This window comes from Poecile atricapillus, chromosome 3, assembly GCF_030490865.1.
Source record: "Poecile atricapillus isolate bPoeAtr1 chromosome 3, bPoeAtr1.hap1, whole genome shotgun sequence".
Classification (NCBI taxonomy): Eukaryota; Metazoa; Chordata; class Aves; order Passeriformes; family Paridae; genus Poecile; species Poecile atricapillus.
Genome location: NC_081251.1, coordinates 89,622,355 through 89,648,659, shown reverse-complemented (window position 1 = coordinate 89,648,659; position 26,305 = coordinate 89,622,355). Strand labels below are relative to the sequence as shown.

The window sequence follows — 26,305 nt, the reverse complement described above, 5'->3', positions numbered from 1 at the left end:
ATTGAACAAAGACAAACAAAACTAAGTAACAGTGCCTCAGTTCCATTTCAAAACTAACAATCCTACATAGCTTGGACAAGCAAAATCATTTGCAGAACAAATGATAGTCAACAGCTCACCAGCAGCAAAGGTCACATTGTTATGGTTATTTTTCATGCTTAACCCTTCCAATCTCATTATTTTTCCCTTCCATGTCCTCAGATAGTGGAGTCTGACCTCAGCACAGAGACTTTCAGAATTTAACCAAAAGACATGAAAGACTGAAAGACTATTTTGCTGATTGAAACATAGAACATCGACCTTAAAACCATCCTAAATTGTTATCCACCTCTTTCTTAGCAAGAAACAGGAGATACTGTACTACTACTATAATAGCTACAGCTATTATATATACAGCTATATAATAGCTACAGCTATTATATATACAGCTAAGTTCTAAATTTTATTTCACTTTTTTTTTCCCAATATTTTCTGCAGAGAAATTGTCGAGAAATGCTACAGAATATCATGAAGGGTATATGCACTTGGAAACAAAAGAAAAATAAACACTCAAACTCCCAGATTACCATCTCCCCCCTCAACTGCTTTAGATCTAAAACAACATGTTTAAAGGTAGAATACTTGTGCAGTGGGAAATATATAGTGTAATATGCTTTAGTGATTATAACTGGAGAGGGGGAGGGAAGACAGGTTCACCCTTTCCTCCCATATATTTCAGGTGAGATTTTGGACCTGAAAAAGTTTACACAGCCCAAATTTAGTTACTTTTTGGGGAAGAGAAGAATACAAATACATTATGAAACACACCAACACAGTTTAACACCAAAACCAATAAAGGAACCTCACAGTGTTATCTCATATATTCTTGCAGTTTTCGTAACATGTTCTCACCCATCCACTCTTCATACTTATTCCAGGGAAAGACACAGCAAAAACTTCTGTATATTTTAATCTACAGTCTTTCCTCAATATAAAACCACTTTTTTGCTGCCGAAGTATTCTTACTCATTCCTCCAGGAAGCATTAACATCAGCAGATCTGATCAGGGACAAAGTCTCCCCAATGGTTAGACAGTGTTTATACTTAATAAAAATAATCTCAACAGTCTAAGCCTTCTGGGATGAATAAGCAGAAAAGAGCATCTAGACCAGTGCAACTATGCCATATGTTTCTTCATAAAAACAACTGTGCGACACTGAGTCAGAAACACAAACTCTATGCCTCTCCAGGAAGCACTGGGAAAAATAACCTTCTTTTTCTACACAGCTTGCCCTTTAGCAATTGCCATTTGAAGGACCGTAAAACACACGCAAATGAACTCCATCATCTACCAAGGATCTCTGAAACAGTGTAGCCCTGCTGACACGTTCTTAACTGGCTCTTCCCAGAAGCACGCATATTTTTTCATAAGCATTTACCTAAGGAAAGTGAAGCAATGAAGCACACAAATGCCGGTTTATGTAAGCCCATTCATGTGCAAACATGCACATAAATACCAAAGGCTGAAACGTGGGATCTCATCCAAAGGTACTTAGAGTGCAAATGTCTTACTTTGTGCAAACAAGATCTTAACACCTGAGGTTCTGGGGACTGGAACTTAAAACTCCCATGGTGAGAAATTGGTCTTGGTCACAATGATATGCAGCTGTAGTCAATATTTGGTTTCTGAAGGCATCAAGTGTTTTGCATATATAAATGTTGACAATTTCATTAAGCAAATCTCAGACTTGCATAAAGCAAAATTATATTGAATTCAGTTGCAATACATCACACAATACATAAAGTTTGGCCACTTTCAGTTTTATATGTGCAAAAACACTTCAACGTTTTTTTTTGGCTGCGCTACTCAGTTTTCCCAGACACCACAGAAAAGATGAATTTCACTGACAGAGTGAATTGTTTACCCTTCTCAGAGATGACCAAACACAAATGGACTCTGCTCTGGAGACTGAATTATCTATGCAAATCTACAATTAAGATAATATGGCCTTTTGAGTAGACTTACAGATGCAAAACCATCCCATTCAGAACATGTTCAGTCATAGTATGAAATGCAAAGAAAACAAAACCTCATTACATTTTTCTATCTATAAAGACAAGTTTTTGAAACTCAGTTCTGAATCCACTGAAGAGAACAGAGCACCAAAGTCCCTCCAAAACATTTCCCTACATGGCTTACTTATCTATGGGAAATTCATAAAATCCTCATTGTGATACCAAGTGATCATCATTGCAACTGTTCCCAGAATCACCAAGATGCCTTCTCTGGGCTGTTTGTGAAGGAGAATCACAAATTATAGTGGTGTGTGAGAGTTTAAGAAATGTTAGACCCAAGCTTATTAAACCTTTCCACACCCCTGTGCCTGTGGTGAAGTACCTATGACCTTCCAACTATAACCTATTATTTCCTTTTGTGAGAAATGATGCTCACTTTTAAAATTTCCAAGGTTTACTAAACATTAACAAAATACAACAAAAGACTGAACAAGGAGAAGAGCAGCACTGGGAGCATAAGACTAAACCACCATGTGCTCCTCTACACAATGGATGTTCTGCTTTTTATACTCTTGGTGCCTCCCAAAGCCTTGTCAGTCAACTCCTTTTCTGCCGTCCATTGGTGGAGATCATTGTCTTACAACTTGATTGAAGGTCAGGTGTTGCCATGCTGTGCCTCCTAGTAACAAGCCTGCCCTCCCCAAATGCCCCGACCTTTGACAGCACTACAAAGGGGAAGGGAAAGAGAGCTATGAGGAGAACATAATAACATAGCTATACATCTATAAAACTTTTCTTAACATATACATAATATTCACCCCTTAATTGTGAGAGCCAACCATCACATTACCCATCTCTAACACTTTCCTCAACAACACTTGCTAGCAAAGAAATCTCAGGTCCCTGAATTTCGAGTACCTGTGATGAAAGAAAAGCCTCTAGGTCATATTCCCACAATCCAGAGCTAGACTATTTGAAACAGGTCCATATGCCACTCCTGAAAGTAATTTTGATGAGCAGAAATCACTGACTAATGGTGCCCAGAAGGTATTTTTCTATCTTCTGCAGAGCCATTAGCATCAATTTCAAGATTCTGTGTTACCCACTACTGATAGACCTTTCTATCACCGTAGCATATTGTTGCAGCTTACATTCAGTCTTATTTCCCCTCAATTTTATGCCCTTGTTCCCTAGAAGGATGCCAAGAATCACTGCACCATACCATGAAGAAACTAACTTTGCCAACAGGTTGACAGCAGCTGCTTCTGAACATCTGGCTTAACCTGTTGCCAGAAACTTAATTATCACCTATAATGCTTAACTTCCTGAGATGTTGGCAAGAATAACAATTTCTGGTATGTTTTCTTACCCATATAATGGACAGTAATTATCAGACATGAATAGAGACTAGAAAAATTACCCCCCCCCTCCCCCCCCTTCTAGACCTATCTGGCAAAAGCTGTCATCTCAAGATGTGACTTAATATGCATTTTAGGTACAGTATTTTAAAACAGCCAAACCACCAAACATTATTATTTGAATACCAGTCTTTCTCCTGGTTCATTCTGCTGGCAGTGACAAGAGACAGAAGACATTATTACACAGGGCTACTTGGAGCCACCTCTGAAATGTCCTGAGAAAGGGCCTGTCTTTAACTGGTAGTATGTAAATAAAACACTGATAAAACACACAGTCATAATGAAAAAAAGATTAAAGAACCTTGGACTAGCTAATTTATTGCTAATTTTTCCTACTCAGTTTCACACTATCATCCTTTGCATACCAGAACAAAACCTCTCTGCTATCTCAAAATTTTCACACTCCACATGGAGTGTGACTTTGATAGTCCCATGGGTTTTGAGGGCATACTAGTACCAACATTCCTCCTGAAATCAGAATCAGGGTTTCTCCTGTCTGGAACATGAGAGTGTGAACTGTTCCCAGTGTAACATTTAGTATAGTTTAGATAATTTTCTCATCTGAAAGCAAACTTATGACAGAGAAAGAGGCTGAGAAGGAAAAGGAGTAAATGAACTTCTAATACTGCCAAGAAGCTGCTGGACAGGCAATAACTTCATGTTACATTATTTAACATTTATTGGCAGATAAAGAAGGTAGGAATTATTCCCCTCTTTCACATGGATTTCTGTCCAATAGGCAAGTTTCTATCGAAGTCCTTCCCATCTTTTCTGAACATGAATACTTCTTTATCAAAAGTGATCCTTCACCAGGCTCAAACATCACTCACAGTTTGTGGCCAAAGGCTTGCCTGTCTTGAATGCACAGGTACCTTGTCTCCACAAACCATCTTTCTTTTTATTCATTAGGTCATCTATATAACTTGTTACTGCGGGACAAAACGATGTAAAATTATTGCCAGAGTGATTCTTTCACCTCTTTCCCACTCTAAATCAACTCTCTCCTATGTATCCTGTGAAAAATGCAGAGTTGAGACCTATTAGCCAAATTTTAAAACTGTATTATTTCTTGTTAAGTATGACCATTAACAACTTCTCTGGACTTTAGGGGTTTTTGCAAAGTTGAAGTATTCACCTCCTGGAGCTTTCGGTTATGTTCAAGATTTTTCAAGCTTGAATTTATGGACTTTAACCATGGTTTGCTAGGAATGAGAAGTGAAGACTGAACCCCTTCACTCCTTTGACTATTGGGGATTCTCATACCTTACAAGGCATTTCAACACTATATATCACTTAAATTAGTCTTGCAATTCTTCTTTTGTTTACTGATCCTAGAATGTCTCCATATGCAATGACTTTTGTAAGTGTTGCCAAACAATAGTGGAGATACTAACATTAGTAATCCTATCTGCTTTGTCATTAATGGAAAAATTGAACAAAGAATTATTCAGTTCTGGCCAAAGCAACATTCAAGTGATTTTCTATTTAATCCACAGCTAAAATATAAGCTGAAATATAAAATGTCTTAATGCAGACTTCTGCTTCTGAGAATGAAATTTATTCCTTACACCAACATGCAGCTCCAAGGTAGCCTCAGAGAGAAATTTACATAGCCTTTGCTTTAGCTTTTCAGGAATTAAAGTGAAAATAACAATTGGTTGTTATTGAATAAGATAAAGTACTTAGAGACAAAAGTGCTCTATGTAATAATTCTCATTACAAAGTGTACAACTGTTCTCCTACCTTTGATATTCACCAAAAGCATTTAAAAGCTGTGAACTTGAAGAGCACATTCTAAAGTCTTCTCCCACAAGCAGCTGTCAGTGTGAAATAAGAAAAATACTTCTCAAGCTGTTTTGATTGTGCATATCTACAGGACCCAGGTGAATACCTATGTGACTTGCTATTGATTTAAACACAAAATAAGTGTGAATGTGAGAAGCACACCCAGATTCCAGTTTACAGTCAACCTGTGTAACCTCTTTCTAAGTCAGGTATTTCAGAGTGTTCTGTCTCTTTGCCTATCTAGTTATTTCCAAACACAGAGCCCATCTCATGGAAGTTCAGTATTTTAGACAAGAAATAACTCTTTTTTTTCCCCCCAAAAGATAAATATTTTACTGGGAAATGCCAATAAATAGCAGCTCAATAGGACCAAGAACATCAGATACTGATCTTGTGGCTTTCAATTCTGCCTTTAATTATGGAATAGCATGGATTCAGTAGAGCACAAAGGCATTTTCTTGTGTCAACAGCACCATAGCAATGTTCAAATACTTCTTGTGCTTTGGCTTCATATCTTATGATATATCTGTTGCTTTTAGTATTCATGTCTCAATCCTGATTCATCTTCAGTGAACCAGGTGAACTTGATTCATGCCTATGCTGATGGCCACATTCAGGCTCACTGGCACATCTCACACACCTAAAAGATCACCTGTCCCATGCCTCTTGGCTCACATATGTTGCTTAACCAAGTATTGTGTGCCATGTAACAAAATATTTTACCTTTTCCTGGAGGGCAAATATATTATCTTGCCTTCACTGTTTGTATTGACTTTTCTGTATTAGCACAGTGCCTCTCTCAGCAAGGAACAACAGGGACCTCAGCTCCAGCAATCCAGACTTCCTGCACTGTTCAGGCAGTCAAGAGCACAACAGAGGTTCTGGTTTTTAACCTCTGCTCTACCTCCACTGTGCTGCAGGCATGGCAGGCAGAGAGCTGTACAAATCTCCAAACACATGGTGTTTGCCTTGCTGCAGACTGAACCACAGCTGCATCTGTCCCTTCCCCAACTCTCCAAGGGCTTCCTTTTCTTAAGAAGAAAGACTAATACTGCTGGTAGGAAGATCCAAGCTGGGAAGAAAAGAAGTACAAAAGCTGTATATTCAGGAAATGCTGTTCAATGCTCAGTTTCTTGGTGAGAAGATTAGGAATAACAAAGTGAGATAGGGGACGAAAGAGTGATAAAGAAAACACAGCAAGTGAAGAGGAGGGCTGAGATCTGCTATATCACTGGGGTGTGCCCCAATCCCACAGGGAAAGTGCAATCTCTTTTTTATCTAAGTTGAATCCAGGATTTATATTATGCTTGCTGGAAACCTGCATGCAAACTCCAGAAGTTCATACCAAGTACTGCATTTGATGGAGGTCTGTACTGGAGTGAAGGGAATAGACACTCAAAGAGATGGATAGGCTATTCAGGTGCTTCCAGGAAAACACAGCACAGATACTGACTCAACAATAACAGCTCTGCACAGGCTTCCTGTGAATCCTCACACATGGACAAGTATTTAGAAACTAAAGGCTCTAGTTCAGCCCCCTGCAAGTTATATACACATGCTCTGTAATATCCATATCTTATATCAATAGGTCTTTTGGTAAAGCTGCCTTGAAAGCTGCAGTGCGGTTGCCACAGATTAGTGCTTTTTGGTACAGCCAGCCTCAAAGCCTCCCTCAAGCTATCAAGAACTTTGTATCTCTGGAATCTAAGGGCTCCTCACTCAGGCATAGAATAGATGGGGCTATGCAAGATGAGCAACAGTAGGATGCTGTTTTAAAGCTGATATAGGAGCAAAAAGCAATGATTAAATGCAAAAAAAATTAAGTCTTTTTTCTCCCTTCATGACTTGTCACTTTTTTCTACTGAAAAAAGGTGGCTTCCTCCTTTCTGGGGAACAGATTTCATGTTGTTGCATCTGTTGTGGCTTTATTCAACACTGCTGAGTAGGAGAAGACTGTGCACCTTTTGCAATGCAAATACTTTTTTTACTTTTCAGTTGCCTGGATCAGCCCCATTTCCAGGTCATGATATAATATTCCAATAACTCTGTTTCCACCCTTGCTTTCTGCTAATAAAAAAACCCAAAATCCAACAAAAATCCCCAAAAGTACCATAAACAAAAATCCCAAACAAAAATAACAACAAACAAACAAAAAACACTCCAAAAAATCAACAAACCGCCGTGGTTGATGTGATATTTAGCTTAAAATGTTGTTTCTTTTTGCTTTTTCTAAAATGCAGAGCCTTTCATCATACTTTCTCCAGTCATGTATTGTAATGGACATGAGAGCACAGCTGAATAAGCTGCAATAGCATTAAGTCACCCTTCTGCTCACTTTACAGTTTCTTCTAAAGCTACACAATTAAAATACATGTAACCAGGAGTGAGTGGTGCCTTGCAGCTTTAAACAGACACATGAAGTATGGATAATCTAGAGAAGCAAACATGCTGCTCTAATCTCCAAGGAATATTCAGGAGATGCAGATGGTTAGAGTATGGTGCTAATAAGACCAGGTTGTGTGTTTGATCCCCTTACAGGGCATTCACTTAAGACTCGGACTCGATGATCCTTGTGGGTCCCTTCCAACTCAGAATATTCTGTGACTCTCTACCTTAGACATGTTTTTCACCTTAGGTAAATAACAGAAGCATCACATTGGAAAAATCTTTAAAATAATCAGGAAAGTGAATCAAGTGAATCAAGTTCATGCAAATGTGAACATTTAGGCAACATAAGGAAGGAATAATTAAGAGAATAAGAGTGATTGCTTACTAAATCAGTAATAAAAGTTTTATTCTTGCAGAAGCAGTTGCGTTAAAAGGGCTGGGTTATCCAACACACAGATGAGTTTCTGAGATGTCAGTGGTGACAAATCAGGTAGGAAGAACCAGAGACTACTTGACTACAAGGCAGGAGTTCTCATATCATCCTTATATTTTAAGATATCTTGCCAGTCAAGGAAGATGTGCTCTAAAGCCAAACAGATCTAATGTGTTGAAGCCTGAGAAAAAAATTTTAGCAGAACAAGCTGAGCTCCATCCCTTAATCATTGGGTCATCACTTCTTACCAACACCTACAATAAAAAGATCTTTAAGTAGCAATTTAAAGAGGAAGACCAGCTAGTGGATGAGCAGAGGTTAGTTGTATACTGCAGCATTACTTTGCATGGGATTTTACACCAATGAAATAGTCTAATGAAGGATGACAAAAGTTTTGTTACATTACAGAAGTGGGATTCACATATTCCCAACCTTGCACATAAAAAGCCTCAAGCAGAAGTGTGAAAATAAAAAAAATTGTCACTTAAATCTAGATTACACATTTTCTTACTAATTTCACCTCATCATCAATTTTCCACCATAATACTGAAAGAAATGGGATGGTTATGATCCTAAGGGAAATGCCCAGCAACTTCTATCTCCCATACAGCTTCAAAGTATGGACAGCAGCACAAGCTGACTAATGAAGCAAGGCATTTGAACTGCAGCTGCACATTTCAGATCAATGGTACACTGGCAGAGGCCAGACAGGGATGAATTCATCTCACCATATCAGAAGCCATCTTGGAAAATAAAAATCTTATTCTTCACATCATCTTGCTCTGTTGGGGATGAGGGAAGATGCACACAGTAAGAAGCCTTCTATCCAGATGATTCACTTATTTTTTTTCCTTTTGTAGGATGGAATCCCATATATAAGCTTGCTTGTTGCTGGAAAGCCTGCTACACAGGCTTGGTGGACCTATCCTCTGAGAGCACTGCCTATGCTATAGGCAGGCAGATGTCCTTACTGTCCCGGGAAGAATAGGTACTGGAGAATGCTGCTGGGATTTTCCCCTTAACATCCTTTGGAAATAGACTTCAAACAGAAATGTTTACACTAAGTAACAGATGTAGCTATGTGCTGCATAAACATGTTTTAATGATTCCAAATTAGGTAGAGTGGCAGGATGGCACCAACCAGCTTTAGGGCAATTTATATCATCTTAAAGTAATGACTGGGGGAGGAAAAGCAAGAATAAAATGGTAACCTGCACTTCAAACATTCAAGCAGCAAGCACAAGAATATCAAATGCGTGAAATGCTTCAGAACACAGCTAAGGATGAATCTCTAGGTTTCCTCAACCTACAGAAATCTGTTATGTAGAAAGCTAACAAATTTTACCCAGCTGATACAAAGCTTTGACATGGGCTGTATGTACTTACATGTTCAGACTGCAGACATGATAGACCACATAGTATAGAAGAGAGCCCCTCCATATTAATACTGGAATCTACACTAAAGATTTTTTGTGTGTGTGTGCTCATTCCTTACAGTGAGAAAGAAAAGTCCTAGCCCTAGAAACCAAACCCAAGGGGTGCCTTGCATCAGACCTCTAGACAATACATTTTCAAGAGATTTATTTTTGCAATACATAGAGAAGTATTTGAAAAGCTGTGACCTGAAAGAGCACAGAAGTTCATACTGATGCTGACATCTGCTTAACCTCACACCGCTATTTTTGTTCCTAGTACAGCTATGACTGTCTCTGATTTTAATCAGTGTCACAACCTTTCATATTAGCTCTAGAACACAGGAACATAGAACAAGGAGGGGAGGAAGAAAAAATATGGCAAAAAAAATTTACCTTCTGTATTTAATTATCAGCATGACCTGTCTTTAACCCAAACACTATGGTTAATAGGTTTCCTGCAGACATCATGTGATTAGCAGCTTTCACACCTGTTGGCATATTTAGGCATACATTTTTGAGTTAACAGCCAGTGTCTCTTTCTAAGTAAGCCACGACTACATTTTAAATTGCTTAACTCAACTTCCTCAAGCAACCACAAAGCAAGACATTCTCATGGGAAAAAAAAAAGTAAAAAAAAAAGTGCTAGACATCAGTTTTCAGCTCAGAAACCTCAACTATACTCACAAATTATTTTATCAGAAGAATGAAAAAGCAATTAGAAACAACCTGGCCAAAACAGAGAATAAAAGATAGAGTGGGATAATAGGGTCACAGGTGGAAAAATATCTTTATCTATGTTTTATCTTCACTTTGAAGAGCTGTTGCTTTACCCTGATTATCACAAATAACAAGTTCTCTGAGGGCAAAGACTGTAGTATTCCTCTACAACCACTCAGAACAACATAGCTAATTCCCATTCAGGAAGAGAACAGAAGGCTTCTGGCACAGGGCACCTCACAGAGTTGCTTTAACGCCTCTCTTATGTGTTTGCACTTGGAAAATAATATCACCAAAAAATACAAGTTTGGGGTTTTTGGTTTGTTTGGATTTTTATGAAACAACAGAGTCATTTATCCCATTCCTCCTTTCCCTTGTACCTCAAAGCATTGTTATTAACATAGCTTTTGTTTTCCAGGTTATGTTTCAGGATCAAATTTTGTGATCATAGTTTACATTACTCCCCAAGTAACACATTTTGATCTCATCCTCATCTCCACTCATTCCTTTCTCAGACTCCTTGATGGGGCAGAGCTGGATTTCCACTCCTTACCTGAGCAGCACACTCAGCTCCTTTCCCACCAAAGGGGTAGGGGAATGACTGTGTCTGGGGTGGGTTTCACTCAAAGGCTTTGTAGGTATTTTGTACATAATGTCACCACACAGGGTCATCCATGGTTAACAGGTAGTCACTGTAACTGTGTCACTGCATTTGTTTGAGACCATTGCTACAAGGACATGTACCAAGTTTCATTTAGGTGTCTTCCACTAATATTCCTTCATGGTTCCATATAATGGGAAAGATACCCTAATACCAAATACTGGCACTACCAGTTCAACTGTATTTGTGGGCTGCATAAAATACAATACTTTGGAACAGTTAAGACTGTGGGGGTTTTTTGTTGGTTTTGTTTTTTTGGTTTTTGTTGTTGTTGTTGTTTTAGCATGGACAAGACCAAAGATACCAACTGTCATTATCAGATTCTGGCTTGCAGACAACTGCTTCTTTTGTATGTCCACACCGAGCTTTTGCACAAGCTCTGGCTGGGCATAGCCCTCAGCTCAGGCAGCTCAAATTGAAGCAAGCACTTCTTCATAAAAGGCTGCTCTGTGCTAAACATACAACCACTGCCCAGCATCACATGGAAGAGAAAAAAATTGTGAGTCTTTCTTCCAGCTCAGTTTTTCATTTGGAAAAGAAGCCATCTCTGCAAAAGCTGAGGGTGAAAAGCATTTGTTATCAGGTCTGGCTTTTGCCCAGGCAAACAAGGAGATTGGTAGCTTGTAGAAGAATTTGCTAACTAAATGACACAGAAGTGAAAGAGGGAATCTGCAGCTTTCACCTTGCCATAGAATAGCACCCTGACAAATAACTAGCAGGATAAGCAACCCAACTCACAACAAGGAAAAAACTGGGAGTTTGTTGCCATCATCATCAATTTTTCAATTTTTGTGCAGAAATTGTGTTAACCTTCATAAATGCCTTGTATCTCATCTCTGCATGAAGCCATACACTTCCGTATATCATTACTGCCTCTAAAACATGCTTGTGATAACCAAGACGTGGTTATGTTGCTCCAGGGTTTATTGCTTGATTTCTGTTTTTGAAGTTGCTGTATCTGCTCTGAGTACTAATTATGGTTTTGTACTTTCAGTTTGAAGAATGATGTTTAAAAAAAATTAGCGAGGAAGAGCAGAATTGCTAATACGGAAAAGTAGTTATGCTGGTTTGCCATGGGTTTTGCTATATAGTTTTGACAAGGGTGATACATGTATTTCTCAGGCACTAAGCACATTGGTTAGCCATTAATTAAACAGCTACAGATTTGGGTTTTCCTGCTTACTCACATTTTTTCCTGTAGCTATTCAAGAAGTGGAAAAGAAAACCTCAGTGTTAGGTTATGTGATAAAAAATCTATTGTACTCACCCAAATGAGCATAGAGACATGGTGGCAGATGGGGAAGCCCAAGTAATAGCCAGCCCTGGCTAGTCACAGGGACCATGAGCTCATCACAGCCTGATCTTCACAATTCTAAAGGAATACAGAGGCACTAGGGCAGGAAACCAAATTAAGAAGAGACTACCTAGACCCCTGCTGGGACTGTCCCAGCAGGGCTTCAGGCCCCATACCCAGGCATGAAACCAACCAAGATGGATCAACACTAGAATGTCCTTTGGATGGAGGGGGGTTGCTGCCCAGAAGTATTGGACACATTGTGGAATACCGGGGCAGAGCAACTTGGGATTGCAGAAAACTTTATACAGGATGTTAGAGAAGGCACCAGAGGTGAAGAAAGGAATGGATTTAGGTGATTTGGGATGAACAGATGGGGCAAAATGACTTGTACATAAATTTTTGTCACTACTCCATACCACAGGTATGTTTCATAAAGCACTCTAATAATCAAGAGGTACCTATATGCAACAAATGATTGTTTCAGCATCTTGCCTTCTCAAGTTCACTCTGACTTTCTAAAAAAATATGCAATGGCTACTATATTAATAAGTCTCTGGAACTTAGATTGAGGCAATTCAACTGGGGAAAAGAAGAGTCATGAGAGTCTATTATTCACAGGAAAGAGTAAATGTATTCATTGTTCAAAGCCAAATCCCTGACTGGGATCATGAAGGACTCCACATCTATTCATTTATCCACTATCACACATTAAGGGCCATAGCCCTCCTTCAGAGTTAAGGAGAAGTAGACTTTCAACACTGAAAGCAGTCAGAGAATACTCTGCCTGAAGGGTTTGCAGGCTATATAAACAGGAAAGGAAATACAGGCAGGGAGAGGCTGAGTGCCTTTCCCCAGGTCATGCACCAGAACCTTGACAAAGCCAGAAATAGTCTCTGGCTTCCTGAGCCCCCTCCATCCCATGGCACACGTGGTCTCCCATGCAGTTAGCCTGCAGACCTCAGTCTTGGCTAGAGACACCCTTTCAGACATCAGTGCATCTGAAGAACAGAGCAGCAGCAGCCTCCCAGGAGCAGCATCTTTACTCTTTTCAGGAACTGAAGTTTTAGGAGAAAGTATTGGAACAGGACCTATAACACAACAGTGATGACATTTTAATATTCTTCACTCCCAATCAGTTGTCTGTCCTTTCCTGGATAGCATTTAAAGGATTTGTTCTTCACAGTAAACTCATAGTTTCTCCTCCCATGTAAGAGGCTATTTTAAATCACTGGACAAGACAACATCACCACAAGACTTTGTTATATGTCTTCTAAATTAAGCTCCCATTTGAAGCACTAATAAACCAAAAATCATAGCACAAGAAGAAATCACTCTGCTAGAAAAACATCAAACACAATACTTATTATTATTAAATTATTATTATTAAATAATTATTGTTTGCCCTTCCCTGAGCACAGTGGAGACATTTCACCCTGGAAGTCATTCTTAGTTAAGCAACTGAAGTACAGAAATTCTCATTCTCCTCATATTCCATATGATAACAACAGCATGGTCTGAAATGAGTGCTGGCATCGAAGGCCTGTTTACCCACATGCAAAATTCATCAGGTGAGAACAAGACCCGTATTCATTCTTCTTGGCCCTTTTCTACCAGATGCAGGGCAGTGCTTGGGTTCCTTAACTCAGAAAATCAGAGTGCAGGCAGTGGTGTCTCATTCAAGAGCAGCATCATTCCCGCCCAGCAGCATATGCACTCGGTGCTCTAATTCATACTCCCAAGACTGTCTGGCTGTGTCAATGCAATAAGTAGGTGTTTCAGTTTCCTTGTTTCTGTTATAGCAGGATTTGGGGGAGGGTTTGAATTGTAACCTAGGGAAATTGTATATCAAATTTGCTCTTGAGCCTCTGGGCTGCTTTCTCTTCCAGAGGGAGCATACCTCTGCTAAACAAAATGCCCCCTCTTCCAGGTTTGAACTAATTACACATCCATATTATTCAGTATTCACAGGCTGTATTCACCTCTCTGTATTCAGTATTCACCTCTCTATGCAGTACCAATAGTCATACAAGAACCAAAAAACATAACATTTGTGAATGGACCTTGCCTCGGTGCATGCAGCCATGCACCACCACAACCACACCAGTGTTACTGGGGACACGTCCTGCCTCATGCTATCTCATGTCATTCTGCTTCTGCCTCCACCTTGTACCTTCTCACCCTATGGCTGAAGCAAATTCATTTGTAATCCCTCCAAGCCCTAGGAACAGGCTGCTGTCACCTGCTTCCCATGGCCTTTCAGCTCCTTTGTCCTTGAGGTTTAATTGTCAAAGCTGAGCTCTCCTTGGCATGTAGAAGCGGCACAGCCTAGGCTACCACTCCCCCAGGAGAGTGGGCCAGGGGAGAGGACAGCAAAGCACAATTTTGCTGCACCCTTGCACCAGGGAATGGAGAAGAGCACCAGGAAAGAGAATGGCACCAGGCATGCCAGGCAGGCTGTGGCCTGGAGGAAGAGCAGGGGAAAGGCTCTTCTCATCCCATTTCTGTTTTGAGATGTGTTACACTCATTTGGCAAAATCTTGCTTCTCGTCAAACACCTGGGGCTACTCTGGGGTTGAAGAAGGAAGGGCGAAATGTTTTGATGATGCTCATAGGGCCTGGAGTAAACCAAAGTGAATCAGTAATGCTACACCCAGGCACCAAGTGCACACGCACCCTATTACTTGGAGGCTGCTAGCCAAATGCCATTAACCTCCAAGGCAGATCATTATTAGACCCAACCTGTATCATTGTTTCATTAACACAGTTCTGGAAAGCCTCTAATAAAGTCAGGAAAACTGTTGCCTCAGAATTAGCAGAGATTACAAGATTTTCCATGTGGCCACTGAAGAGAAGAAAAGGAAGTTTATTACAATAATTTTAAGGGCATTAGAGATAACTGTGATAATTTTGCTTCTGATCTAAAGCCCACCAAAGACAGTAAACAGGCTCCTATCCTTTTCTTCTAAAACAGTGATTTTATTATTATAAATATGATTCTCCCCCACTCATTTCTTAAATTAAATTAGAGGTTGCCCAGCCCAGAAGAAACCTGTAATGCATATGCCAAAATATTTGCATGGCTGACAAGCTGTGTCTTTGAATCTTCATGAAAGGCATATAATTTTATTTAGTGCAATTTATTTGTCATTAAAGAAATAAGCTTTGATCCAAACATCTTTGCAACAGAGATCCAAAGAAACTAAGACTCCAGGTCTATTTTAAAGCAGTGCACATTTAACATTCATTCCTTTCCTTATCTGATTAGGAAATTTATTCCCTAGTAGATTATAAAAATAAAACAACAAAAGGTTATACTTCTGTAAGTGTATTAATGCCTTATGCCTGGGTTAGTTTGCTCTTGGACTATTTATTGTTTTAAGAAGGGTAATTTTCATCCAGCTTACACAAAAAGTCTTCAGAACGAAGATAACTGATCATTCCACCTCTCCAGCAAGTTTTAGATGGCATTTAACCAAGTAGGTTTCCAGTGTTTGAATGGGTCTCCCAATGTCAGCTGACAGAAACCCCCAGAAATTTAACTGAGGAAAGAAAGACAATGAGAGTTTTTAAAAGCTTTAATTGAAGCACATTCATGAATTATTTTAATGACAGTGGGAGCTTGTCTGCATTTAAGCATCTCTGCAACATGTGCAGGGCCAATGTGGTCATGGTACTTCTGTCCACAGGAGAGGAACAAGCTACTGGCTGGAGGTTTTCTTTGTATGTTCCTTTTTATCCTTGTTTTTTGGTGAAATTCAGATATGAACAAAGTAAATACTCCAGAATGTGATCAGTTTTTAAAAAAATAAAATAAAAGAGGACCCCCCTCTCAAAAAAAATAAAGCCCAAACAAAACCAACCCCCCCACCAAAAAAAAAATAAAAAAAAATTGAAAAAATTAAGGTCTTTTTTTTCCTCTGCCAAATGCCTCCAGAAAGCTTTCTGTGGAAGTTAGAATATTCATCTCCTAGAACCTGACCCCTATTGAGAAACTGCAGTGTGCCAAGCCAAGAGGGGAAAGAGTAAAAATAAATGGAAGCAAATTCTACAGTGATTATGAAATAATCCAGATCATCCTGTTTCCTTCTGTATCTGTGAAATATTTCTCTGAAAGGAGAAAAGTTACTTAGAAGTCATGATTGCCTAAAGATAAAGAGAACCTTTAAAGATTTGGCTTTCAAACTCATTCTTATCCACATGAAATTTAGTTATTGAAGCATTTAAAAATCCCTGACATACACAGTAGATAGGCCACATCACTCTCTGCAACCTGGGTAAATCTGACACTGGCAAATACTGGACAATGAGGGAAAAAAGCAAGACTAGAGCAAGCATGTGACAGCACCTCACCAGATTACTTTGCCAGGATCAGCACAATTCACCCATTAATCCCACACTCCTGAACCCATGTGTAGTTCTCGTACCTCTAGCCTCTGCACAACTGCTTAGATGACATTACAAACCATGTTCCCTTGCTTTAAATCCCAAACACACTAAAATTTTTCACATTCCCTGTATCTCTGATTATAAGCAGCAGCAAGAAAATCCTTTTTCATCTTCTCCTTCCTTGTGGCACCAAAAGACTCTTGTCCATCCTTTCTTAGTAGCTTCTTTCCCAAGAAAGGAAGTCCCAAACCTATTTGCTGTACAGAAGGTGTTTGGTGCCTTTGACAATTACTGTTTCTGCAATCTGAATCTTCTCTAGCTCTGATCTACCTTCCCTGATGTGGATCAGATGCCCTTAGACATTTTCAGTGCTGTTGGCTTTTGACTACTAATCCCATTTTGCGAAGCCTTAATGCAGTGGAAAACAGTGGAACCAAAGACCCTTCCAAAGATCAGTAGTGAGGCAAGCTGGGTTTTATACTCATCACTTCCTCAGGGTCTGGCAAACAAATAAATGCATTCTTAAAAACAAATTAATACCACAGTCCCAAATTCCCTCTGCATAAAAAATAAATAAATAAATAAATAAATAAAATTCCAGGAATTCAAGGTTTCATTCCAAGTCATATAATTTTTTAGTGAGGCTGAGTCAGATTTTTTAACCAATTAATTTCTTTTTAAAAAAGATAAGACAATCCAAAAACAGGCCCAATGTTATAAACAGATTAGTTAAATTGTATTTCTAATGGTACCATGCTAGTTTGATTTATTATTATTATGAAGATCCTTTTATTCCAACCAAACCAGCATAGAAATTGTCATGCTGTAAAGACAAAGCTACTTTAGAGTGCCTGCACAGTAGAAAGCTCAGTCGCAGTGAAACCGTCCCTAGAATACACCTGTTAGTTTAACCCTACATCAAAAAAGGCCTAAAATATAATGTCAGGCTCCTGAATGCAGAAGATCCATTCTGGAAAGTCTGTTTTTCCATTTGTTTTTAAGGAATAACCAGCACATACCTTTGAGTGTCCCAGGAGGTAAACTTGGGTTTCTGTCCTCAAATGGAAGGACAGAATTATCTGCTTCTGCAGACATTTTCCACTCCATTCCCTAGGTTCACTGAGCTCTTCAATCATGTGTGTGAGGAATTGGAAACATCAGAGTGTGAAATGTATTCCCCCTTGTTCCATAGTGACCACTGGCTGGATCTTGCAGGAAGATCCACAGGCTTGTTACTGCTGTCAGCCCCAGCACTGGTTCAGGAAAAACTGTGCTTGTGGAGAAGTAGAGTCCAGGCTGGCAAATAAACACAGCTCCACTAGCAAAACATAGAATCCCAGCTCCACAGGACCTGAATTACAACACAGGGATGTTTTCAAGTCCTTCAGGTCTCACCCCAAGCTAAGGGAACACTGAATAAACCAGGAAGGTTTCCTTGTAACTGGAGAGTACAGGTCCAAGCCTTTGGCATGTTTTTTAGGGAATGGCTATAGCTGTGATGACATTTTAAAAAGCTGTGGAAGCCCAGACACAGAGGCAGAGATAAAGCATTCATGGCATGCATTCTAATAACTTTTGTTTACACAGCTTAGGAAAAAAAACTAACTAAAACTAACTCCTTTTTGTGTGGGAATCTGCTCTGGTTTATTTCAAAGGTCATTTTTAAGTCTGTATGCATTTACAGTGCTAGACAAATACTTGTCAAATATGCAAGCTGCTGGTGTCATTTGAATGATAAAGGTTATGGAGGAAGGAGAGGAAGGGAAAAAAACCCAGCCAATGCAGAACATTGAACTGAATGAACCTTAAGGAAAAGCATCCATCTTCCAGAGAGAGACACATTCCTGCTAGCAGAGACTGCCACCTTTTGGGGAACAGCTTCAGAGGCCGAACAAAGAGGATGCTCCACCTTTCCCATAAATTTCCAAGCTTGGTTCTGCATTTGCATGTATATCAGAATCAAATGGCTTTAATTTCTCAGCTTCCAGTAAAACTAAAAAATTAAAAAAACAAAAGAACATTTACAAGAGGATGTCTGAGCTCTGCTAGGTTTTCCTTTGTTTCTAAAAAAGTAACGTATATTTTGTTCAGTCTGTTCATCTCTGGTGCTAGTATTTTCAAATCTCAAAATTACTAATCATTCATACAATCTGAGCTAGCAGATCTCCATCAAATTTCACAGAAGGGGAAGTACCTCAGATCCCAAAATCCCAACTCGCTTTCCTGAGAAAATGAGGTACATTCAGATTAATGCTTCATTTAGGGAAACCAAAGGAGGAACTTAGCTAGGATTCTTTTTGGCTGGAAGTAGCCAGTCACCCTGGATGTGGCTCTCCAATAGCCACTGCAAGCACTCTTTTACCCCAGGCTGACCCCAGACATGCAAATACAGGGATCATTACAGTAGGTAAGCAAGAAGCAAAATAGATCAGAGATCAATTGGATTAAATCATCATTGACTCTGCTACTCTTTTGGTGATTGACTTGTTCATGCACAGGGACAGAGCCCACAGGGAGAAAACTAGGTACTTTCCACTCTTCACATGTGTTTTTACGAGTGTTTTTGGAACAGGTGTGAAACATCATTGTTAAAGACACTGCCTTAGGATTTTTGGATATGTTTTCTCTGCAGTCTGACATCAAAAGAGACCACTGAGTTGGGGGAAAAAAAAAATAAAAAAAAAGCTGTTAAGAAAAATAATCTTACTACATTTTTGAAGTAGCAGCAGATTGTTCAGTAATTTCTGATGCCTTTATTACCTCTCTTGGCAAAGAGGCTTTGGGTTTTATTTTCCCTTTTAAAAGAAATATCTGCCCAGTTCCAATCCAAATTTGACAGAGAACTCAGGGATATTAGGCTCTTGTAAGAGTCCTGACAATACAGGAAAAAAAAAGAGCCTGAGTACCTCACAGAGGGACAGACTGCAACCAGACTTAAGCCACACCATTAGACAGGGGCTGTACAGGAAACAAGGTGTCACATTTTACTTCACAGCACAATCTGTAGCTGTGCTCCACTCAAATCCTTCTCCTGACCTGCCCTTTTCATGTATTATAAAGAACAGTCTTTGCACTGACACTGCCTCTCCCTCACTTGCTGTCTCGAATAGGGAACCCTGCAGTCTCAAATCACAGCAGAAATCTTCTGTAGCGCCCCTGGGGGCAGTGATGCCAAGAAGTACATTTCACAGGAGTCTGTCCTCCAACTAAACTATCTTCCAACCCTGTAAAAGGCTCTTTTCTATCTCCATTCTCCATTAAGGAGAATGAAAGGGCATTGACTTTCAGAAGGCCAAAAGCACCTGACCGTTGTCCTTGTACTACCAAAGGGAATAAGGCACCATATTGTCATCTGCTGTGTCTCCCACAGCAATCTTTCCCAGCTGCTATCCCTACTAGGCTGCTGCCTTCGTGTCCTCTCCATCCTGTTCCTTGTCCCCAAGCTGAAGAGGGCACTGGAGGAAAAAGAACTTTGGTGCAACCGTACCAGCCCCAGTACATCAGTGGAGTGGGAGCTAAAAGACACCCTGGTCTTCCTGTGTTGATGATTCTCCTCTCCAGCAAGAAAAGGGAGACAAGAGGAAAAGTTTAAATACTTGTCTTACATGAAATATGCTGAGAGCTCACTGGTTAAAAGCCACAAGCCCCAGATCTGGAAACATTAGAAGAACACAAGATACCTCTATATAAATCATTACAAGTTGTCCTAGTCTTCAAAATCCAGTGAGATGTGTTAATTTCTACCAAAAACTGACTGACTACTTATTTCCATTTTCTATGCTGAAATACCATGCTGGCTACAAGCAACTGAAGCCCACATAAATTCAAAGCTCAAGCCAAATTTTCCAGCAGCTATTCTAGATTGTACTCAATCAGAACAGCGTTTGTTCCAATTTTGATATTAGCCAGGGTTCAGGAGAACAACTGAACTTAAAAGATTTGTTACACCATAGCCAAAAGTTTAAAGCATCTTAGGGAAGTATGCTCTTAAAACTTGTGCTATTAGAGCAGCTACTTATTCAGCACCTCTGAATTAAGGTTTGAGGCCAAAATAATTTTCCACTCCCTACAGGCTCTGGAAGGAACTTGCTCCCATGACCATGGGAGAATGTTCTCAGATATCCACTTGTGGGGGTAAAAGAAAAAAAAAAAATCAAGTATTTTCTGGTCTTAATAGAGAGAGGAATTGTCAGTTGCACAGAAAAAAAGACAGAAGATAACTTATTTCATCCTTGGAAAGTTAGTCTTCACAAAGACACATTCAGAATATTGTTTTTTAAGTTGGATATCTTTGAAGGCTGCTGCGATCTTGGTGAGCCAACAAATATTAATCAATTAATTTCCTTTTTCTCCTGGGAAAAGAGAAAGCATTTTCTCCGTTGGAATTGCTGTAGCAAAACCAACAACACGTACCAATCCAGTGAGCTAAAGAGCACTGCTGGGAATATGCGACAGCTAAAGGCTTGAGTGAACCTTTGTTCAGCAAAGACACTAGATCTGAGGTAATCCTGGATGTCCAGATTTTATTATGAAGTGCCCAATAATGTGACCACAGAGAAACCAAAAAACTAACTTGGCCCCTTGAAGTCTTCAACCTGAAAGCAGGTAGGCTCACTCTGAGCAGATGCCCCTGAAAACAAGTGAAGTAAAACCAATTAGAGCTGTTGTGGCTTCCTTGAGCTACTTTCAGCCCTGTCTGGATTGCTTCCCTCCTACAAGTCTGACTACAAGCCTGTTGGATTACTCTCAATGTCAATGTTGATTTGGTCAGGAACATGGATTAGAATATCAAGAATCCCTCCTCTGGCCTCAGGATATCCCATGAAATTAGGTAAAAATCAGGCTTCAGGGGAGTATTGTAGTAAAGTAAAATAGATTTGCTCCTAGGCCAGCAGAAACATTAAAATTTGTCTTCTCCCTAAAACAAATAATAAGCAGCTCACCAAAATTTGTCAATTCAGGCTTTAACAGCAGGACAGCAGAGTGTTCTCAGCCACATCAAGTTTTTGTCATGCTCAATCACCTGAGAAAATGATTTTTTTAAAACCTTGACAGATTAATAAAATATATATTTTTTGGTTTAGGTACCAGAATGAGGCTGGATAAACAGGTCTAGACCAATTTGTCAACCTAGCTTAATTTAAACAAATATTTCAGCATTATTTGAGCAAAAGAAAACTTTTAGTCCTTATATCTTCTTTCCATATTACTAAAAAGATGTTACTTGAAACATTTAAGTAGAATGCAATTCAAAACCATCATATATGATCAGCTAGAACACTTTTTATATATGCAGTGCTTAGGACACTCCATAGTAAGACAGAGCAAGATTTCCTATGGCATTGACATCCTATGACATTGAAACCCCTCCCAAAGTTCAGCAAGGTTTGGTCATCTAAATCCCTTTGGATCCTTAGAACTCTACCCTTGCTAGATTCAAAACAAATGCTTCAAAAGGTTGATTTATTTCTAATCTTCCATCAATCTCCCTTGCTTCTAAAGGAAAAAAAAAAATTAAGGAAAAACCCCAATACCTAGAAGACAGTTGTCTACCCCCGGGTGAACACAGCAGCAAGTACCTTGAATTATTTTGAAACTTTCTGGTGATTTCTCCAGAAGGAGAACCAAGCCCACACTCCAGGGGGGGAAAAAAAAAAATTAAAAAAAAAAAAAAATCAAACAAAAAAAAAAAACAAAAAACAACAACTGATGGCCTCCAAGAGAGGGCAGTCTCAGTCTAGGGATGATTCACAGAAAGTGTTACAGTTACACCTGTTTTCTGCCACTTTTACTGTATGTATCTAAGAAGCATGTTGTTTAAATACCACCATCCATCAAAAAATCTTGGGTATAAATCAAAATCTAAAACCTACAAGTTGACCTGCTGCAAGTTTCAAAGGAAGGGAGATATTTCCATTGTACAGATGCTGTAATGTATGGAACAGTGCTCCATACATGGAAATAGTCCAATAAACACGGCTTTTAAATACTGCTCATCTTTAGACACACCATCAATTTTATAGAAGCCAACTCACTTTGCTTCTATACTTCTATTACTCAGCAGCAAGGTCATGGTGAGGTACAATCACACAGATTCTGCAAGATCAAATATCAGCATAGCAAAAATGATTATTTTAAAATTTGCAATTTATGTAACACATCTCCTCAAAGACAAAGATTCTCCAAGGCTTTTTTGTTTGATTGGTTTCAAGTCACTAGGAGATAGCTAGGCTATGCCAGTCCATTTTTCCTTCTGAGCAGAGGCTTGACTACCTAAACAACTGGGGAGAGAAGACTACACCAGAGCAGAGCCTTTTCTGCTTTTCATCAAAGCCATGGTGTCAGCCCCCAAATAAAGCCCAGTATCTTCTTTCTTGCCAGTGAACAGACTGGCTTCTAGAAAGATGCAAACCTTCCCACTAATTTCCACCACTCCACACACCTCCAAAACTTTAGACACATCCTTTCAATATTAATACTTCAGCCAAAGCACCAACTGATGGTGGTCTCCAGGCCCTACGGAGACACCACATTTTGGGTGATTACACTCAGAAGACAAAAATATTATTTCCTGGCTAGAAATAACCCAAACTGTATAATCCATTTACCTCAACTTAGAACAATGTTGAAGGCAGAGCCAACTGCTGACACACAGGAAGCAGCACCCAGAGCTTTGGGTATCAGAGGCAGTGGTGCTTGTGTTGGAGCCATGCAGAGCACTGGAGAGAGACACAGGCTGTCCCTCAGGAGCACTGGCAAAGTGCTCACTGAACTAGGAATGGAGGAACAGCTGTGAGCATGGCACTACTTCAAATTATTTAAGTAACAAGACCCTGATTCATGTCCATGAACCTCCTGCTAAGACCTTTAGTCTATGCACACCATCACATAACACCTGTGAGATTCATCTGCTCTTGCCCTGCAGGTGGTGAAGCTCACAGACAGGTTCACCAGTCTGAGAAATGGGAGTCCAGTGAATTTTGTCCCTTCAACCAGAATCACCCTCATCATCTCAGAGCTGTACCTCATACTTTTTCTCTACTTCTGTCCCTAAAGCATTCACATCTTTGTTCATGTTGGTGCCCAAATTCATTAATTTCACTAAGATGGTGAAGAAAGTCACACACCATGTTTTTTCTCCACTAAGAAATGACCCATGACCCATGGGAGTCACCAGGAGTTTCAGATAGCAGTGAAAGCTTCAGGGGAAGAATGCAAAAAAATGAATGTGGGGGAGAGATATCTTAATGAAAATTGAATTTCTTTAGTGTAATTTCAAGGCTGCATAAGAAAACACACAAGGACCTACTTTCTTGCTTCCCTCACTGAGGGAACTAAAAATCCTCCAAACAAACAAATACTCCTTTGCTGCAACAAATTCCACCTTTGCTGCAAGAGAACACCACCATGGAAAACACCAAACAACTTTTATATAAGGTGGTGCTCAGTGTGCAGACCCAAAAAGTTTTGTGTCTGAAATGACACAAAATTTTACAGCTATAATATACCTGATCTCTACAGAGATAATTCTCTTGAGTGCTTTTACAAGCCAGAGCTAAGTCAGCTGAGTTTAACAGAATGATTTTCACTGGCTTCAGTGAAAGCTGGCCTCAGTGCTACATGGTAAGGTCCTTGGACAAAAGCATCAAGGTAGGATTTTAAAATTCTCTGTGCAGTAATAAAGTAACAACATATTTTAGGATGTCACGGCTTTTAAGAAGCCAAAGCCCCGTTTCAAAACCACACATCCAAAGTTGGGTATTTCAAGTCACTTGAAAGGATTTGAGTCCATGAGGTGCTAAGCAATTTGAGTTCCCAAGCTTCAACCAAGTAGGGAATCCCAGAAATGCAGATGATTACCCTAATCACAGCACTACAGACACCTTATTTTTAAGAGAAAAGCCAAGAACACAGGTGTTTATGCAGACAGGTGCATTTCTACTTTTTTAGAAAGGTAGTATCTTGCTTTTAAACATGCAACACATGTCAAAGCCAGCCCTTATACAAACAAGCACAGACAAAAGGATAATTCAAAAACCTTACAGTAAATTTAGGTTAAATGGATCTTGGGAAAGAAAATGGAAGCTGACAGAGAGCACTGGGACTTAAGGTATGAGGCTCTTTGAAGGAGCCTGAGTCCAGACCTGGTGATCAGTGTCCAGACCAGATCAGTGGCATCTCAGGTTAAAACACTTACCTAGTCAGGCTTCAGTTCCCACTCAGTACCACTGAGAGGAAGCAACTTGCATGCACTAACCCACACTTTTCACACCTTATTATTGTACTTTGGAGAGTCGTCCTAAGACCTGTAATGCAACTGGGAATCTATGTCATTTTGGAAGACCTACAAAGAAGTTTATAAAGCTGAAGGCAGCAGGCAGGATGCAAAATATTTTCTCCAGTAGCAGCATATGTTAATCTAAAAAGCGGTCTCAGAAGAGCTGAGAGCCTCTTCTCCCCACTCCCCCAAAATCCAGAGTACATACATTACACCTAGAAGCTGGGTACTTACAACTGCTAACAAGTACTGGCCTTTAGGCCAGTCCCAAATGGACTTGGAGCAAAAGCATCCAACTGAGACCCACAGCAACTCTATATTCAAGTATGCCAAACTCTGCCACAGCCAAATTGCTCCATAAAACCAGTGGGGCAGGAGTCCTACCATCTGCCCTTTCTGACACTCTTTCCTCACCTGTTCCTGCCATGCTCAGGGTGACAAGGAGCACACCTGAGCACCCAGGCCCTGCTGAGCACCTGGGACACTGCTGCAGCTTGGCAGAAATAATTTTTTCTCTTCCTATCTCACCTCACAACGGCAACTTGCAAATCATTCTTGGCAAATTAGTACAGGTCTTCTATTTGAGCAACACTTCTGAGATTGCATTGATGAAAATAAGCGAAACTAACATACATTATACTCTTCCGAACATGAAAACGCACCCACAACATCCTCCTTCCTGTTACAGAAGAGTTGGAATCACTCACCCTTGTATGGTACTGAAGGTCTCCAAAGTTACTTTGTGCCCCGCAGCCAGGGCCAGCCGGCGCTGTCCCCCCGACGGTCACTCCCGATGCTGCCAGCCCGCCCCTGGGCGGCACAGCCTGCCCTGCCCTCCCCGCCCCGCTCCGCCGGGGCAGGGCGGGGCTCCCTCGGCGCCTGTCCTGGGGCAGTCCCGGAGCCCCCGGTGCTCGCTGGCAAAGCCGGGGAGCTGCTGGATCGGTTGGGCTGTGCTGTCCCGCCTTCCAAGAACGCCAGCAGTTCTGTGGCTGCGCTTTGCGGGCACGGCGGGAGGCAAAGCTCCGGCTGGAGCACCGGCCGGCCGAGCGCGGCCGCGCTGGGACTGAACAGCGTGGGCGATCTTCTGGAACGGTCTTCCTTTCAGATGCACTGCCCTTGTCCTCGTCCCCTTTCTGTAGCCTTCCACAGCAGAAATACAAAAAGCCAGGAAGGTTTTGATCAGGTTTGTAAAGCCTGTATAGAGGTAGGAGCTCACCCTGGGCTCCAAACGTCCATCCGAGCGCTAAAGTCACCAATTCACTAAGAGTCGTCTGTGAAAACTTGGCAACAAACCCTATAGCCTTCTAAAGCCCCCTCCAGCTTTGAATTTAGAGAAATTTCTGGCTGGAGGGCCCCAGAACAAAGTTGCTAAATTCGAAACAAATTAACTAGTGAGTCAGCGCCTTCCTCTCGCTTCCAGATTTGCCCTTTGATTTGCAGCAGCCTATGGGAGAATGCCAAATAAAATATGTGAAATGTAGCCTTGACTGAATTAACAACCTTTTTTGTTTTGCCAAGGTCAGTAATACCCA

The 26,305-nt window shown here is 40.3% G+C and overlaps 1 long non-coding RNA gene across 1 annotated transcript in view; it reads right to left on the bottom strand.

Annotated features, from left to right (window-relative positions):
* Positions 1–25,566, bottom strand: part of LOC131576916 (uncharacterized) — an 85,898-nt gene extending 60,332 nt beyond the window's left edge. The window contains exon 1 of the long non-coding RNA XR_009277104.1: positions 25,481–25,566. This is a non-coding gene — a long non-coding RNA (uncharacterized LOC131576916). The remainder of the gene's footprint in view (positions 1–25,480) is intronic.
* Positions 25,567–26,305: the final 739 nt, after the last annotated feature.